We start from the raw sequence: 15,223 nt of genomic DNA on the forward strand, positions 1-15,223 counted from the left end.
CCTCACCAACAGAAGCTGGTCTAGTAAAAGGTATTACCTCATCCACCTTTTCTCTCTAAAACATGTCACCCCTTCTCCATGGCTGGGGAAGAGAAACAGTTTTCAATTAGCCATTCTGGACACTTCATCCCCACCTAATTCAAATTAATAACGTGTGACTATCTGCAGGGTTTCCTTCTATGGCAAGAATGCTATTGCTTTCATGCCTTGAATGAAGTTTCATTTGCTCACCTCTGCACTTTGCACTGACAGCAGATCTTAAACATTAGATACAATTACTGTCTAGTCCTTGCCTTTCTGAAAATAACTATCAATAGCCCACCAAACACATTTTCTGATTTAATGGGCAAACTACAGCTCAGAATGTTTTGAAGTCTGCACAGCCTGTCAGGAGTCAAGGAGCTGGCAGCATTTGTTGACATATTTCTTCAAAGTAGCTTGCAGGCTTACGGATTTGGTTTTAAAATATTCTGCATTTCAATGTTGCTGATTGAGAACATGTCAGAGGCATTGAAACGCTGGCCTATCAGTTTCCTATAAACTGGAACACATTAGAAATCAGGAATCTAGAGGAGATTTATTTTTTTTTAGTGTGGTGGCAGAGTAATTATTTAAGTTTATCCACTGGATCAGAATACTGTCCAAGAAAAGCTATTATGCTGATGGAGTGGCTACATCTGGTAATGAATAATATCAATGCTCAGGACTCACATAAAACTCATTTTCTCTGTGTAAAAGCAGCTACTATTTTACAGCAGTCCCTCTCATACACTTCATTAACAAATCAGAACATAAATCCCAATCACCACAATATAAATACGGTCTCAGACAGCACTTGTACTACTTTAAACAGCAATTGGAAACATCCGACCTGAGCTTGCACCATTGAGGACAGTAGGATTTTTGTCATTCCACTTTAGTGGGAGCAGGAGCATGCTTATAGTTAGTTAAAATAAGAATAATGAATGACAAAAATGTCTAGCAGGCAGCGCAAGTTAGCAAAGAGGGCTGTCACACTTCTTCATGTACCTGACACAGTGCTGAGAAATTACTATTCCTGCATGAACTCACTCAGGACAAGTGTTGTAAAAGAAAATGTCAGACTCAATTCCAACTATTCTCTACCTTCCACCTTGCCCCCCTTTATCTCAGTCCTTTGAATTGATTTATCAAGTACATTCCCTTTACCACCAGCGCACTGTACCAATCATTTCTGTCTTTAAGAAGCTATCGGTGGAGAAAGGGCTTTCTGGTAATATTTACCAAGAGTCCCCATGGTTTGTAAATACCTATGCCTGATTTTCAAAAGTGACTAGTGGGGGTTTTTTTGGGGTGGGTGGGTGGGAGGAATACAGGAGACATTTTAAAGAGGCATGATTTTTTAAGAGGGCAGTAACTCTGCACTTTCTGGAGCAGCAGGCCCACTTAACTCTCAGTGTGAACACCCAAAATCCAAGTCACACAAAACCACTAATCACTTTTGAAAATCTTAGGCTTATTTTTAAAAATATTACCTGGATCTATTTCACTTTTCATATTTTCCAGATCTCTTGCTTCCCATTCTCATTCTTCCCTGGCTTGTTGGTAAAAGAAGACACTAAACAAACCACTCTTCAGTTTCCTTCCTCAGCATGAAATATACAGAATGGGTTCCTAGGTTAATTTTTGGAAGACCCCATTCTGAACAACTCTTGCCCATTTCAGAATATGAGCAGATGTAAGCTCCCATAGGACCCTGGTTTGAATGCAAAGGCAGCAAGCTCTCTCACCTTGTACAGCACTGAACTACCACATATCCTCAGTTGTCCCAGACGTCCATACACTGTTACTCACTTGAAGGTACGGAGAGTCAAATACTTAGCTTCCATACCTATCTATGATTCACTGAGCAAATCAGAGATGAGATGCTTAGGGTCTAAGGAAAGAGAAGGGTTTATTAGTGCAAGAATATCTTTCTAGATGCCAAATTACAATGCCTGTAAAAGGAAAGGGAAAATAGTAAGAAGCATTATCAAGGGAAACCCAATATAACAGATCTGTTATAGAAGTTTTCTTTCACATTTTCTTTGGCTCATTTATTCCTTTATTCCATGTGTAAGCTATTAAATACAAACACATTTAGATCTCATTAAAGTAATGACAAAAGCTAGGTAGTTACAAGTTAAGATTTGGAAGGATGAGTTATGCCTTGGTCTTTCACCTTTAGGGTTTGTCTAGACTACATGCCTCTGGAGACAGAGGCATGTAGATTATGCTATCCGGCGTAGGAAAATGAAGCGGCGATTTAAATAATGTCCGCTTCATTTAAATTTAAATGGCTGCCGCACTGTGCCAATCAGCTGTTTGTCAGCTCAGCACGCTAGTCTGAATGCTCCGCGGTCAACATGAAAGGCATTTATCGACCTCCTCGGTAAACCTCATCCCACGAGGCATACCGGGGAGGTCGACAAATGCCTTTGATATCAACCGTGGAGCGTCCAGACTAGCGCATTGAGCCAACAAACAGCTGATCGGCACAGTGCGGCAGCCATTTAAATTCAAATGAAGAGGCCATTATTTAAATCGCCACTTCATTTTCCTATGCCAGGTAGCCTAATCTACATGGCTCTGTCGACGGAGCCATGTAGTGGAGACATACCCTTAGAGTCCCGGGTTCAATCTTATCTTAGGTCACTGGTGAAGCCAAGTTTGGTGATCTCACCTTAAGTTCTCCCCTAAGTTCTAGTGAGCCTCTGTCTTTACTTCAGAAGCACACAGTTTGGGAAAAAATAGTAATTTTTGCTTGCAGAAGACCCAGGCCTGGAATGAAGAGGGTTTTGCAGATAATGCACCTAACAATGGATAGCACCCTAAGGCCCTCACTTACATGAGCAATTAAATTACAAAGCTTGAACATTGGTATAAGTTATGAGAGACATGCCACACATCACACCTGTGCTCTGCGATCAAAAGGGAACGTTCTAGCTGTTGTCAAGACATTTTTGTACATGCTGTGATTGGGACAGGCTGGCAGCTCTGGAAACCAAGGTCCTCTCTATATGCTTCCAAACAGTACTCTATTAACAAACCCCAACTTTGACATGGAAGGGAGCATACCAAGGACTAAGAAGTATTTTTATCTCCACTCACTGCTTGGTCTCCAGGCATGAACGATTAACGACAACCATGATGGAAGGCTTATTTTGTGACAATGACACCTGTTCAACATTGGGGCTAAGGCCAGAATGGACCACTGAGCATCTAGTCTGACCTCCTATATAGCCCAGGCTGTAGAGGTTCCCCAGAATAATTCCTAGAGTAAATCTTTTAGAGAAACAGCCAATCTCAATTTAAAAGTTGTCCATGATGGAGAATCCATCATGACCAACTGAAAAGAAACCACAGACTCATTTTTCATCCATCACATCTGTAAGATGGCTATGCATTCAGTCACTGCTAACCCCCATCCTACATTAAGCTTGTGATCTACAGGTAATGTGCCTCCAAAGAAATTCAATGCCCTCAAAGATTTATTTTCTGTGCACTTTGCACAAACAGAATCCACCATATCAGTCCATCTCTCAAAACCAGAGATCACATTGTTGGTTCACAGAAATTTTATCCACTTATGTCTAAAAAAAAGTGGCAAACGTTCCTTCCTTTTTAACTGTTAACAGTCATTAATTGTATTAGTCACTTTCTGTTTTTTGCAACAAAATGTGGATCATTCAACAGAGAGGCATGAATGAATTTCCAAATAGAATTTCTCAAATTTAAAGGTTCTAATCACTTAGAGTCATGGTATTAATGTGATCTTTAGTTCAAAAGTGATGTACATTCTTCAACACATGAACTCAATCATCCAATGTGTTATACATTTATTTTAGTTCAGATCTAATTTATCAAGAGGACTAGAATACAAATGAGCAATTGATCAGGTATGTAACTATCTGCTTACTCAATCATTTACATTTCAGTTCATCAATTATGTTTTAAAAAACTACTTTAAAAATGTTTGTGAAACTAATTCTAAATCCCAATCTTATTCAAAACAAAAGATAAACTTCTATTATCTTTTATTGTAGCAGGAATCGATCCATCAAACACAGAATACAAAATGCATAGATATATGAATTTTTATTAAACATATCTTGATATTTTTTCATTTGTTTTAAGAGAGACTTTTCATAAGGCACAAAAACCAAATCTAGTTTGTGTTGTGGAAACCCAAAATAAGTATCTGAACTCACAAATACCTTTCCCCCACTTTAAACATACATAATTTTAAAGTGACCAAATGCGTTTTTGGAAAATATATTCCAGCCAGACTTTATAAGGTACATTTTGAATGTGTGTGAATGTTTATGATTGATTTATAAACCCTTGCAAATTAGGGCTTGTAATGGAAAGAGTGACATAACTTCAACAACATTTCAGTTTCATCAATACCATAATAAGCTTTAATTATGTAATTATTCCACACTTCAATTGATTTGAAGATTCTTGATATGCACATGTTTTTCATGAGTCTAGTTGCATTCATAAAGATAAATACATGTTAAGAATTACTAAGTTTTGTCTTTTAAACACTAAATATTTTAAATGGTATGTACACAATAGAGAACTCTCAGGATTCTTGTCCAAATCAAAAAGTTACTTTCTTGCAAGATTATAACTGCCCTTGCCAGCAAATTATAGCAGATGTGAACAGATTCATCTCTGAAGTTTCTGGATCTCTTCTTTTAACAGGAAGAGCCTCCTGAGACCTGTTGCAGTTTTCCACTTCACTAAAAATTGCTGAGATTACTGCAAGATGAGTTTAGACACTGCAAATTTGACACCATCAGTTTAGGATTAAACAAAGACTGTGAATGGCTAGCCAAGTACAAAAGCAGTTTTTCCTCTCTTGTTGTTCACACCTCCACATCAGCTGCTAGAAGTAGGCCTCACCCTCCCTGACTGAATTAACCTCGTTATCTCTAGCCTGCATATTTATACCTACCTCTGGAAATTTCTACTATATGCATCTGACGAAGTGGGTCTTTGCCCATGAAAGCTTATGCTCCAATACATCTGTTAGTCTATAAGGTACCACAGGACTCCTTGTCACTTTTGCAGATCTAGACTAACATGGCTACCTCTGATACTTGAGGAAATGCTATTAGATACCTCTAGGACATACAGGCTATGTCTAGACTGGCATGATTTTCTGGAAATGCTTTTAACGGAAAAGTTATCCGTTAAAAGCATTTTCGGAAAAGCGCGTCAAGATTGGCACGGACGCTTTTCTGCAAAAGCATTTTTTGCGGAAAATCGTCCGTGGCCAATCTAAACGCGCTTTTGCGCAAAAAAGGCCCAATCGCCATTTTTGTGATCGGGGCTTTTTTGCAGAAAACAAATCTCAGCTGTCTAAAGTTTTGTGCAAAAGGGACTTTTGCCCGAACGGGAGCAGCATAGTATTTCCGCAAAAAGCACTGATTTCTTACAGTAGGAAGTCAGTGCTTTTGCGGAAATTCAAGCGGCCAGTGTAGACAGCTGGCAAGTTTTTCCGGAAAAGCGGCTGATTTTCCAGAAAAACTGGCCTGTCTAGACACAGCCACAAGGTCTAAAGACTGCAGATTTAATAATGAGTTATAAATTTAATATTTAGTTATGCATTCTTTAACAAACTAGAGAAATATAAACATGGAGCTATGGTAAGGTGGGTGCATAACGTGCTGAATAATCATTCTCAGAGAGTAGTTATCAATTGTTCACAGTCGTGCTATAAGGGCATAACAAGTGGGATTCTGCAGGGATCTGTTCAGGGTTTGGCTCTGATTACTATCTTTATCAAGGATTTAGATTGTCATAGAGCAGTGGTTTTCAAAGTAGGGTTGCAGGCCTCTGCCTGGGTAAGCTGCTGGTGGGCCTGCAATATTTTGTTTGTCTAATTGTCTGAAGCTGCTGCTTCCTCCCCCTCACTGGAAATGGCGAACTGCAGCGAACAGGCACTGTGAGGTTCCGTAACTATGGACACTTAGATAAACAAAGCATTATGAGCCCTCCAGCAGCTTACCTGCTTGCAGATGATACCAACCTGGGAGGAGTTGCAATTGCTTTGGAGGATAGGGTCATAATTCAGAATGATCCGGACAAAATGCAGAAATTGTCTGAGGTAAATAGGATTACGTTTAATAAGGACAAATGCAAAGTACTCCACTTAGGAAGGAACAGTGTTTCACACATACAGAATGGGAAGTGATTGTCTAGGAAGGAGCACTGCTGAAAGGAATCTAGGGGTCATAGTGGACCACAAGCTAAATATGAGTCAACAGTGACTGTTGCAAAAAAACAAAAAACCCACAAACATGATTGTGAGATGCATTAACAGGAGTGTTGTGAGCAAGACATGGGAAATATTTCTTCCACTCTACTCTGAGCTGATTAGGCCTCAGTTATAGTATTGTGTCCAGTTCTGGGTACCACATTTCCAGAAAGATGTTGACAAACTGGAAAAATTCCAGAGAAAAGCAACAAAAGTTATTAAAGGTCCAGATAACACTACCTAAGTGGGGACACAATAACAGCTTTCAAGTACCACCTACAAGGGTGTTACAAGGAGGAGGAAGAAAAGTTATTCTCCTTAACCTGTGATGGTAGGACAAAAAGCAATGGGCTTAACTTGACGCATGGGAGGTTTAAGTTGGAATTAACAAAAACGTCCTAACTGTCAGGGTGGTTAAGTATTGCAATAAATTGCCAATGGAAATTGTGGAATCTCCATCATTGGAGATTTTAAGAGCAGGTTAGACATACACCGGCCAGGGATGATCTAGATGATGCTTGGGCCTGCCATGTGTGCAGGGGACTAGACTTGATGATCTCTCGAGCTCCTTCCAGCCCTATAATTCTATGATTGTCTTTGGAAATGATTAGTTATTTTGCTTAGATTAAAAATTGCCATAATTTTTGCAAAATAAATAAGTAGATTTTAATACAATCATGTTGTGTAGCCACATGGAAATAAATGTTATTTTCTGCTTGCATTTCAGTTGCAGATTTAATTGATGTAACAGTGCAGAAAACGGAGACAAAATTTTATTTCTTCTGCCTTTTAATTACCATCTGCTAACATAAGATTATGTTTCTTAAAGTGACTGGGTCTACCTGCCAGCTGAATTTTTCGCCTGACTTCCTCGAGCTCTGGCAGCTGCCTTCATTACTGGTGAAAATGGCATGGCAAAGCTAGCATGAAAAATGAGGCTAAGCACCTGTCACATCATTTTTCTGCAAAGAAACAAAGAAAACACATGAAACTCAATGCTCTATACACTATTCTCAGTGACAATTTGCTATGAACTAGAATAAAGCATCAGTTTGTTGCTGAATACAATAACAAGCCTGACATATAAAGGCACTTCTAGCATCCTGCATATTTATTTATGATAAATAGAAAAGATAATCTTGAGAGTAAACAAAATGTGAGAAAAGGATGAAAATATGTAGAAGAGATCTCAACCAGGATTATTAAATTTCTTCTGCATGTAGGATCAGCTCCTAACAGTGAATTTCACCTAGCAATCAGTATTTAGAGACAAGCCTCTCTACTAATTATTGTTCATTCAAGGGTATCCTTTTGGGCCTCAGCTCAGTAAGGTACCATACACATCTCTAACTTTAATCATGTAAGTACTCTCATTGAAGTAACATGTTCTTCAGCACCTTGTTGAATTGATCTCTGTAATGTGGATCTAAGAGTTGGTGCCTTTTAACCAGAAATGTAGTGTAAAGGGGACCGCACCTCATTGGAATAAGAAGGTCTTCCTGGAGCTTGTTATGCATCAAAATCTGCCAGACAGTGTGTGAGGTCAGGGAAAACTATGTACCCCAAAGCCCCTGCACCCTTTCCTATATCCCAGTCCCCTGTTGCAGGTCACAACTCCTTCCTGCCCTAGGTCACATCACAAACCCCTGCACCCCAGTCCCCCATCCCAGGTCAAAACCACCTCCTTTACCCAGGCTCCCTCCCAGACACCACTCTCCCTCCTGCACCCCAATCTCTTACCCCAAGCTCCCTTCTGCACCCAGACTGCATCCCAGACCCCGCACTTCCTCCACTAATATCATGGAAGAATGTGGCCCTCAACCACTTTCCAAAAATCTTGGTGTGGCCCCTATTAAAAATTATTGCCCACCCCTGCCTTAGAGACTAACAAAAAATATAGACTCATGAGCTTTCATGGATAAAACCCACTTCATCAGATGAATTGGACAACATTAAGCTTTCAACAACGACCTCACCTGGACTACTCACATGGTATTTTCTATTCAAGTCTTCTCAGCCAAGTATTAAACCTAAAGTTAAATCAAGAGAAAAGCCTAGTTTACACTGGAGAATTTATATTAAAATTCCATTAGTTTTAAACCTACTAGGAATTAAATATAGGGTATGTCTTCACTGCAGAGTTAACTAAATGTGTTTATACTTGAGATAAAAAGTCCTAGCTGTCAAGCCAGGCCTGGAGATTGTGTCTAATGTCAAAAATGGGGCAGGACTTTGTCAGGCTGTGGTAAAAAATCTAAGTAGTTCTCTACTTAAGAATACGCTAAGTGATTTTTCAGTCAGTAAGTAAATGTGGTGTTCATACTGTAATCATTTCAATAATCCTTTTTCAACACACTATTCATACAGCACAGGGTCAGGTATTCTGGAAATTCTTGGTTTAATTTTATGTAGTTAATATACTCGTATCAGCCAGAGGACCACTGCAAAAATAAAAAGATATATATTTTGAACATATATTCAGAGGTTCTAATGGAGGTTCAGCAAGTGTTTTCAAGGTATGAGGTTTATTTAACTTTACTGAAATATTAAAGGTTGTCCAATTTTGGGTTTCGATGGGCAAACACATGGCAAAGACAGGAAGGTTTGCTTTCATACTGTGCCAGATAAAGTTGTTAGAAAAGATTCCATAAAGAAAGTCATGATATTTAGCCATGTTAGAATGAACAGAAGAGTTTATGGGACAACTATATATGAGGTTTTTTTTAATTTCATCCATACTTATGTGAAATATTTTGCATGAGAGACTCTTATGAAATACACTAGAGTGTTTACATGGAAGCAAGAAGAGGTTTATTACTTTAATTTTTTAAGATTTCTAATTTTTGTGGTAACAGAAGTGAAATATTACCTCAATTATTAGCAAGTCTATGAGGAAACCATTAATAGCAGTGTATTTTCATATGCATCGGAATGAAAGGTTCAAATCCAGGGCAAATGACACTAATGCTACATGGGGAGCTATTCATTTTACTTTTATTGCAGTATATTATAATTAGTATTTTTGAATTACAACTTCCAATACCCACGTGAATAAAGGATTCCTACCTCCTTAATGTATCTGTGTGCCATGGTACAGTAATGGCCATTTATTTTGCAGCAATGCACCCAGAGCTTTGAGCTCTTCAAATCTCAAACACTAAGTAGGTCTGGTATATATGAATTCCACTCTGGATTTGGATGATGCTATAGAAAACCCAAGTGCTGCAGGAAGTGGTGCTGATGATTCAGTAGGTGGCACTCTTCCCTTTGAAATGGTACCGAACCAGTGCAAGAGCACATTGTAAGGGACTATTGCTGCAGGAGATGCTGTCTGAAATTAGACTTACAACTGAGGTCCTTTGCCACTTGAAGTGAGAGATCTCATACCACTTTCTCCACCTTCCCTCCCATCTCCCCAACAGAAGTGCTAACCTCATGTCCTGGTCTTTGAGTAATAACATTGCCATATTTCCTGCTACAGTTTCAATAGAATACAATATTTGTCACTTCATGTGCAAAATGTTTTATCCGAATACAGTGAATAATAAGAGTTGCTCCTTTCCACCCCAGAGATAAACATAAAAATGGCCGCAGTGGGTCATACGAATGGTCCATCTGATTGGATGGCTGCAGTTCAGTGGTAGTGAAGAAATTGCAACAACAGAATATGTTACGTGCTTGTCGCAATCCATTTCCAAAGAATATAGAGACCCTGGATGGAACCTTGATTTAAAGGTAAGTTTTCAAAATAACTTCCCTCTTTGCTAGTGCTACTTTAGGGTGATTCAGTGTTTTCACGTTTAAGCAGTAACTTGCTCAGTGAAGCAACTTATTTATTTTAATAACCAATGTACATGAAGATATTTTTACAGTAACTTTATTTAAAAAATTAAGAGAGACAGAGGCAATCTCATTTTTCTATTTGTTGGAATACATGTAGAACAAATTAGAGGTTGATCTTTTAAAACTGATATGAAAAGTTTCAGAACATTTTTTAGATCAAGCCAGATAGTCTGACCTTCTGTACATACAGGCCACCGACACAACCCAGCACTCTCACATGAAACCCAACAGCCACAGAATTACACCAAAGCAAGCAGGACAACCCACTGGAGACAAAGACTATTTTGTGCCACAGGAAGAGAATAGAAGGGACCAAACAGAGCCCCCTCCCGCAATGGCAAAGAAAAGATGAAGTGGGATATGCCCACAAAGTGATCTGTACCACATTCTGCAGAGGAAGGTGAACCTCCCTTTCTAGGATGATTTGTTTAATGATGAAAAGACTGACACATGGAACCATATTATATACGCACTAGTTTGCGATGATGTACATGACGGTTTTATCATTTTTGTAGGTTACACAATATAGACTTCTTATTTTCCCACATATGGACTCTGCCAATACTTGAATCTCTCAAACCATTCAGTCTCTAGTCACTCTAATACTAAATAATGTGGAATAATGTGTGTTAGTGCATGCTAGATGTGTACTCATGCATATATGTGTATCTGCGTGCAGATGTGGGCATCAGTTTTGACAGATTTATTTATATAGGTATCTGGACAGGCATGCGTTTCTATATTTGTGCTCTATGGATTTGTATTTGGATTTTAGCAGTGGGCCTTCAATGGATCAATCGCAGCTGCGATAATCTGTGGTACTAAATCCACATATAAAATTACAGTAACTTTTGTGAACAAACACATGGAGCTGGTTATGAAAATTGGGAAGAAGGGAGGGAAAGAATGATGAAAATATTTATGAAATATTTTTTTTTAAAAAAACACCCTTTTTGACTATATTGTTGCCAGCTCCAGTGTCCTGTAACAAATCAAACCGCAATTTAGCACAGTGGTCTCCAACCTTTTCAAGCATGAGATCACTTTTTGAATTTAAGTGAAATCCAGGATCTACCTCAAACCCAAACACGCTTGCCCTGCTTCCTTCGCACTCCTTCTCCAAGACCCTGCCCCTGCTTGCGCCATCCTTCCTCCCTCCTCCTCGTCACTCATTTTTATCAGGCTGAGGGCAGAAGGCTGGGGTGAGGGGGAGGGGAATATGGACTCTGATCTTGGGCTAAAGGATTTGGAGGGTGGGAGGGATTCTGAGCTAAGGTAGTTGAGCAGCAGGGGGTGGTGGTTAGGATTCAGGTTCTGGGAGGGAATTTGGGTGCAGGGGGACTCAGGGATAGGGCAGGGGGTTGGGGTGCGGGTGCAGGCGAGGTTCAGGACTGGGGCCGGGGTTTGGATGCAGGCTTCAGCTGGGCACTGCTTACCACAGGTGGCTTCTGGGTCGTGGTGCAGAGGACTAAGGCAGGCTCACCTCTGCTTCCAAAACCAGCCAGCAAAGTCTCTCCAACCCTAAGCTCCTTCCCCCCCCCCCCCTTGCTCTGTGGAGATGGGGTTCAGGGTGGAGGGAGGGGCACCCTGACATCAGCACCCCCTCTTCCTCTTGTTCCTGTGCCCTGCGCAGCAAGTAAGAAGCTCCAAGGACTGGGGGCAGCTCCAAGGCAGAGGGAAGGAGCAGCATGGTAGTGCTGCAAGGGGCAGATGAAGTGCTGGCACTTGATCGCCTCCTAGCCAGACTTGTCAGGATCACCTGCCAGAGACTCCAAACTTTGCCAGTAGATCCCAATCTACTGGTTGGTGACCACCGATTTAGCACAATGCATCTATCAGAACAATAAATATGCCCATGTGAGCCTTGCAATGAAAATGAGCATGTGAGGGAGAATGGGGAAGAGCAAGCAATGGAGAGAGGTGGGGGAAGGACTGAGCAGAGGTGAGGCCTCAGGGAATTGGTGGGGCATTGAGCAGGGCAAGGATGTTCGGTTTTCTGGAACTAGAGAAGTGGCAACCTTGTAGCCTGTGGGGAAAGTAAAGGAGCTGATCCCCAGCAGGCACAAAGAAGGTTTCCCCGTGTTAAAGGCAAATAGCAGTAAGGTGTCTCTCAGCCCTAGGTACCCCCAGGAAGTGTTACAAATACCATCTCTTTACTCCTATTTGATATTTCCCTGCTTATATATCCCAGAATTGCACTGACCCTTTTAACTACAGCATCAGACTAGGAACTCATATTCAATGGGTTACGTACTATGACCCCTCAAGTCCTTTCCAGAGTTGCTGCTTTCCACCATATAGTACCCCACCTCCAAAGTGTGACTTACATTCTTTGTTCCTACACGTATGAACTATGCACTTGCCTGTGTTAAAAACACATTCTGCCAATGAGCCCGTTTTACCAAACGATTTAGATTATTGTGTTTAGCTGCAGTAACCCCCGTCGCTATTTATCATTCCACCAATATTCATGTCAATTGCAAATTTTACCAGCAATTACTTTCTATTTCCTTCCTGCATAAAGACACTGAATAGCACTGGGTCAAGAACAGATCCCCACAAACCCCACATCAGCCACCCCACGAGATTGCAATACTGTGATTTATCAATTAAGCAGCTTTTAATCCACTTAATGTGGGCTACAGTGATTTTGTAGAATGCTATTTATAAATGACTTGGATAGACCTAAAAATATTTTATGTACAAAGTACAAAAATATTTTACATGCTTGTTAGTAATCACATTGATTTTGGTTTGAGTTAATTGCATGAGGGATTCCCCTGAAGTAAGGAAATGTGAAAATAGTGCCTTCCTGTCTTCATAACCTAGTAGGAAGGCTTTTGTCTGTTGGATGAGTGGGAATTATCTAGAAGATGGTTATAGTGTACAGAGGCCTGGTGATAGCACTCATCAAGAATTAAGGACTTAGTAAGAATAAGAAAGGAGTAGAAATTGGCACTTGAAATGATGGTGATTCAGATGGAGAGGCTGGGCTGACACTTGAGCTCTGTGAAATTACCTCTCAATTCATGTTTATTCACATGTAAAAACTTAGATTTCCACAGCTAGTTGTGATTTTGAGTCATTGTGAAAGGCAGATTCTAGGCAGCACAGTGACAATTTATACCTGGGGAAATGTGTATTGTATTTTCTTGACAAAAGCCAGCCCTAACTCTGAAGCAAAGCTTCAAAAATATTTTGCATTCCCGAGAAACCATATAAATCTGATTTTTTTTGCCAACAGTGGGAATTTTTATTACATGCCCCTAGCTGCCACTTATGCACATGGAAAGTAACAGTGACACTCACAATTCTTATGCAGGCTTCTTTTTCTACAGGTTTCTGAACTAAAGGTACAGAAAGGCTTGGTCTTCTTGTGCCCCAGGTGGATGGCTAAGGCATACTCTAACCCCCTTTTTAGAAGAGCTTGTTCACGCGGTTTCTCAGATCATGAAAGCATGATTTTATTATTTCAAGATACATACGGAAACATTTTGATTTTGACTATCAGAGGCTTTATCTCTGCTTTGTTTGAACCGAGCCTCTCACCCCAAGTCACACAACTTGACCTATATTATCTCAGTGAGATATCAAGAAAAAGTCAACCTATTTTTCAAAATTGAAAAAAAGAGACATAACAGACATAACACAGTTGATCAGATAGGGAACCTACAGGTATATTTGGAGAACTTCTTGAAAGTGCAGTGTGAAGATTAAAGAGATAAGGGGGTCTTTTAAGTCATCTATTGTCCATATGCACCATCATTATCTAGTAACAACTGAGTCTTTTCCAGGGAAATCAATATTAGCGTGTGGGCTAAGTTCATATTTTATTAATTATCCATAGACCCAGAGTGCAACTTAGCTCAACCATTTAGTGTGGTATTAAGGTGATAAAATCTTTCAGATATAAAATCTTTCTGATCATGGTGCACTGTTACTGGGGCTGCGGCAAAGCCATTTGATAAAAGGATAAAGGAAAGATCCAGGATTCACAGATAAATTACAGGTTTAGCATTTCAAAAGTATTCTGTAGTTTCCAAAAGTGGATGACATTATGAAGAGAAGTAGAAAGCAGGGCTTATTTATGCACTGTTACTTCCATAATCTGCATTATAGCACAGTTGTGTACATAAAAGAACAATTTGTCTCAAGCAGTTTTACTATAAATGGAATGGCACATTGCACTTTACAGAGTGGTGGGAGGTCTGTGTACACAATAATAATTCAAGTCAAGTCTGATGTGTTGAAGGTCATTGTGTTTTTTAAGTGTAACAATATTAATAGTTTGATTTTTTTATTACTAGGTAATATATTATTGCCAGCTATTATCTAATTATATTACAGTGCTGCAACAAACTCAGATGCATCTATGAAAAAAATAAAACTATGGCACAAAGATTTCCAGCTAGTTAATTTATAGGAAGTCATGTCAGAAAAAAATAATGCCTTTTGCAGTAATTAGATACTATAACATTATAATCTCAACATTAAGATGTTTATTCAAAATACATGCACATGTCTTACTACACATCCTAAGATGACAGTGTTACACATCTCGCCAGAACTTCATAAAATCACCTTGAAACCCAGCTCTGAACAGGTAACAGGACAAAGCAACATGTACTAATTTTTAAAATGGAATTTCCATATTCCTCTTTAGATTGCACAGACCTGAGAGGCCCATATGTTATAACTTGACTGATTTTTCCTTTCCTTCTTGTGCTCTTACTGTGAATTGCTGCATCATTTCTGGATAGCTTTTGAGTAGCGATTACATAAAAGTGCATTACTTGACATCTGCTTTTTATCTAAAATCAAGAGCTGAATAAATCTCAGGGCACACTATTTCTGAAGCATCTCAAACTATCATCTGCATCAGGCACTGTCTATGAAAAATACTGATGAGGAGCTGACCTTTTGCAGCTATGACGGACAGTAGTGTGTTGGTCAATGAGTGGGGTAATATATGTGAATTACCCATGTCTTGTGTTTTCTAACACTTTGATTAGACTAGTACAGAAGTCCCAAAAACACATTTTACAGAGCTTTGGTGATAGTCCATTAGAGATCTTTCTGGTCATATGCTGTTGG

At 39.6% G+C, this 15,223-nt stretch overlaps 1 long non-coding RNA gene across 2 annotated transcripts in view; it reads right to left on the reverse strand.

Moving 5' to 3' along the window:
* Nucleotides 1-4,267: 4,267 nt before the first annotated feature.
* The window catches only part of LOC106733083 (uncharacterized), a 35,442-nt gene continuing 24,486 nt past the window's right edge, over nucleotides 4,268-15,223 (reverse strand). For both annotated transcript variants that reach the window (XR_012895736.1, XR_001369337.3), the window contains 2 exons: nucleotides 8,263-8,316; nucleotides 4,268-7,248 (listed from right to left, as the gene is read on the reverse strand). This is a non-coding gene — a long non-coding RNA (uncharacterized LOC106733083). The remainder of the gene's footprint in view (nucleotides 7,249-8,262; nucleotides 8,317-15,223) is intronic.

This window comes from Pelodiscus sinensis, chromosome 14 (genome assembly GCF_049634645.1).
Source record: "Pelodiscus sinensis isolate JC-2024 chromosome 14, ASM4963464v1, whole genome shotgun sequence".
In the NCBI taxonomy this organism is placed as follows: Eukaryota; Metazoa; Chordata; order Testudines; family Trionychidae; genus Pelodiscus; species Pelodiscus sinensis.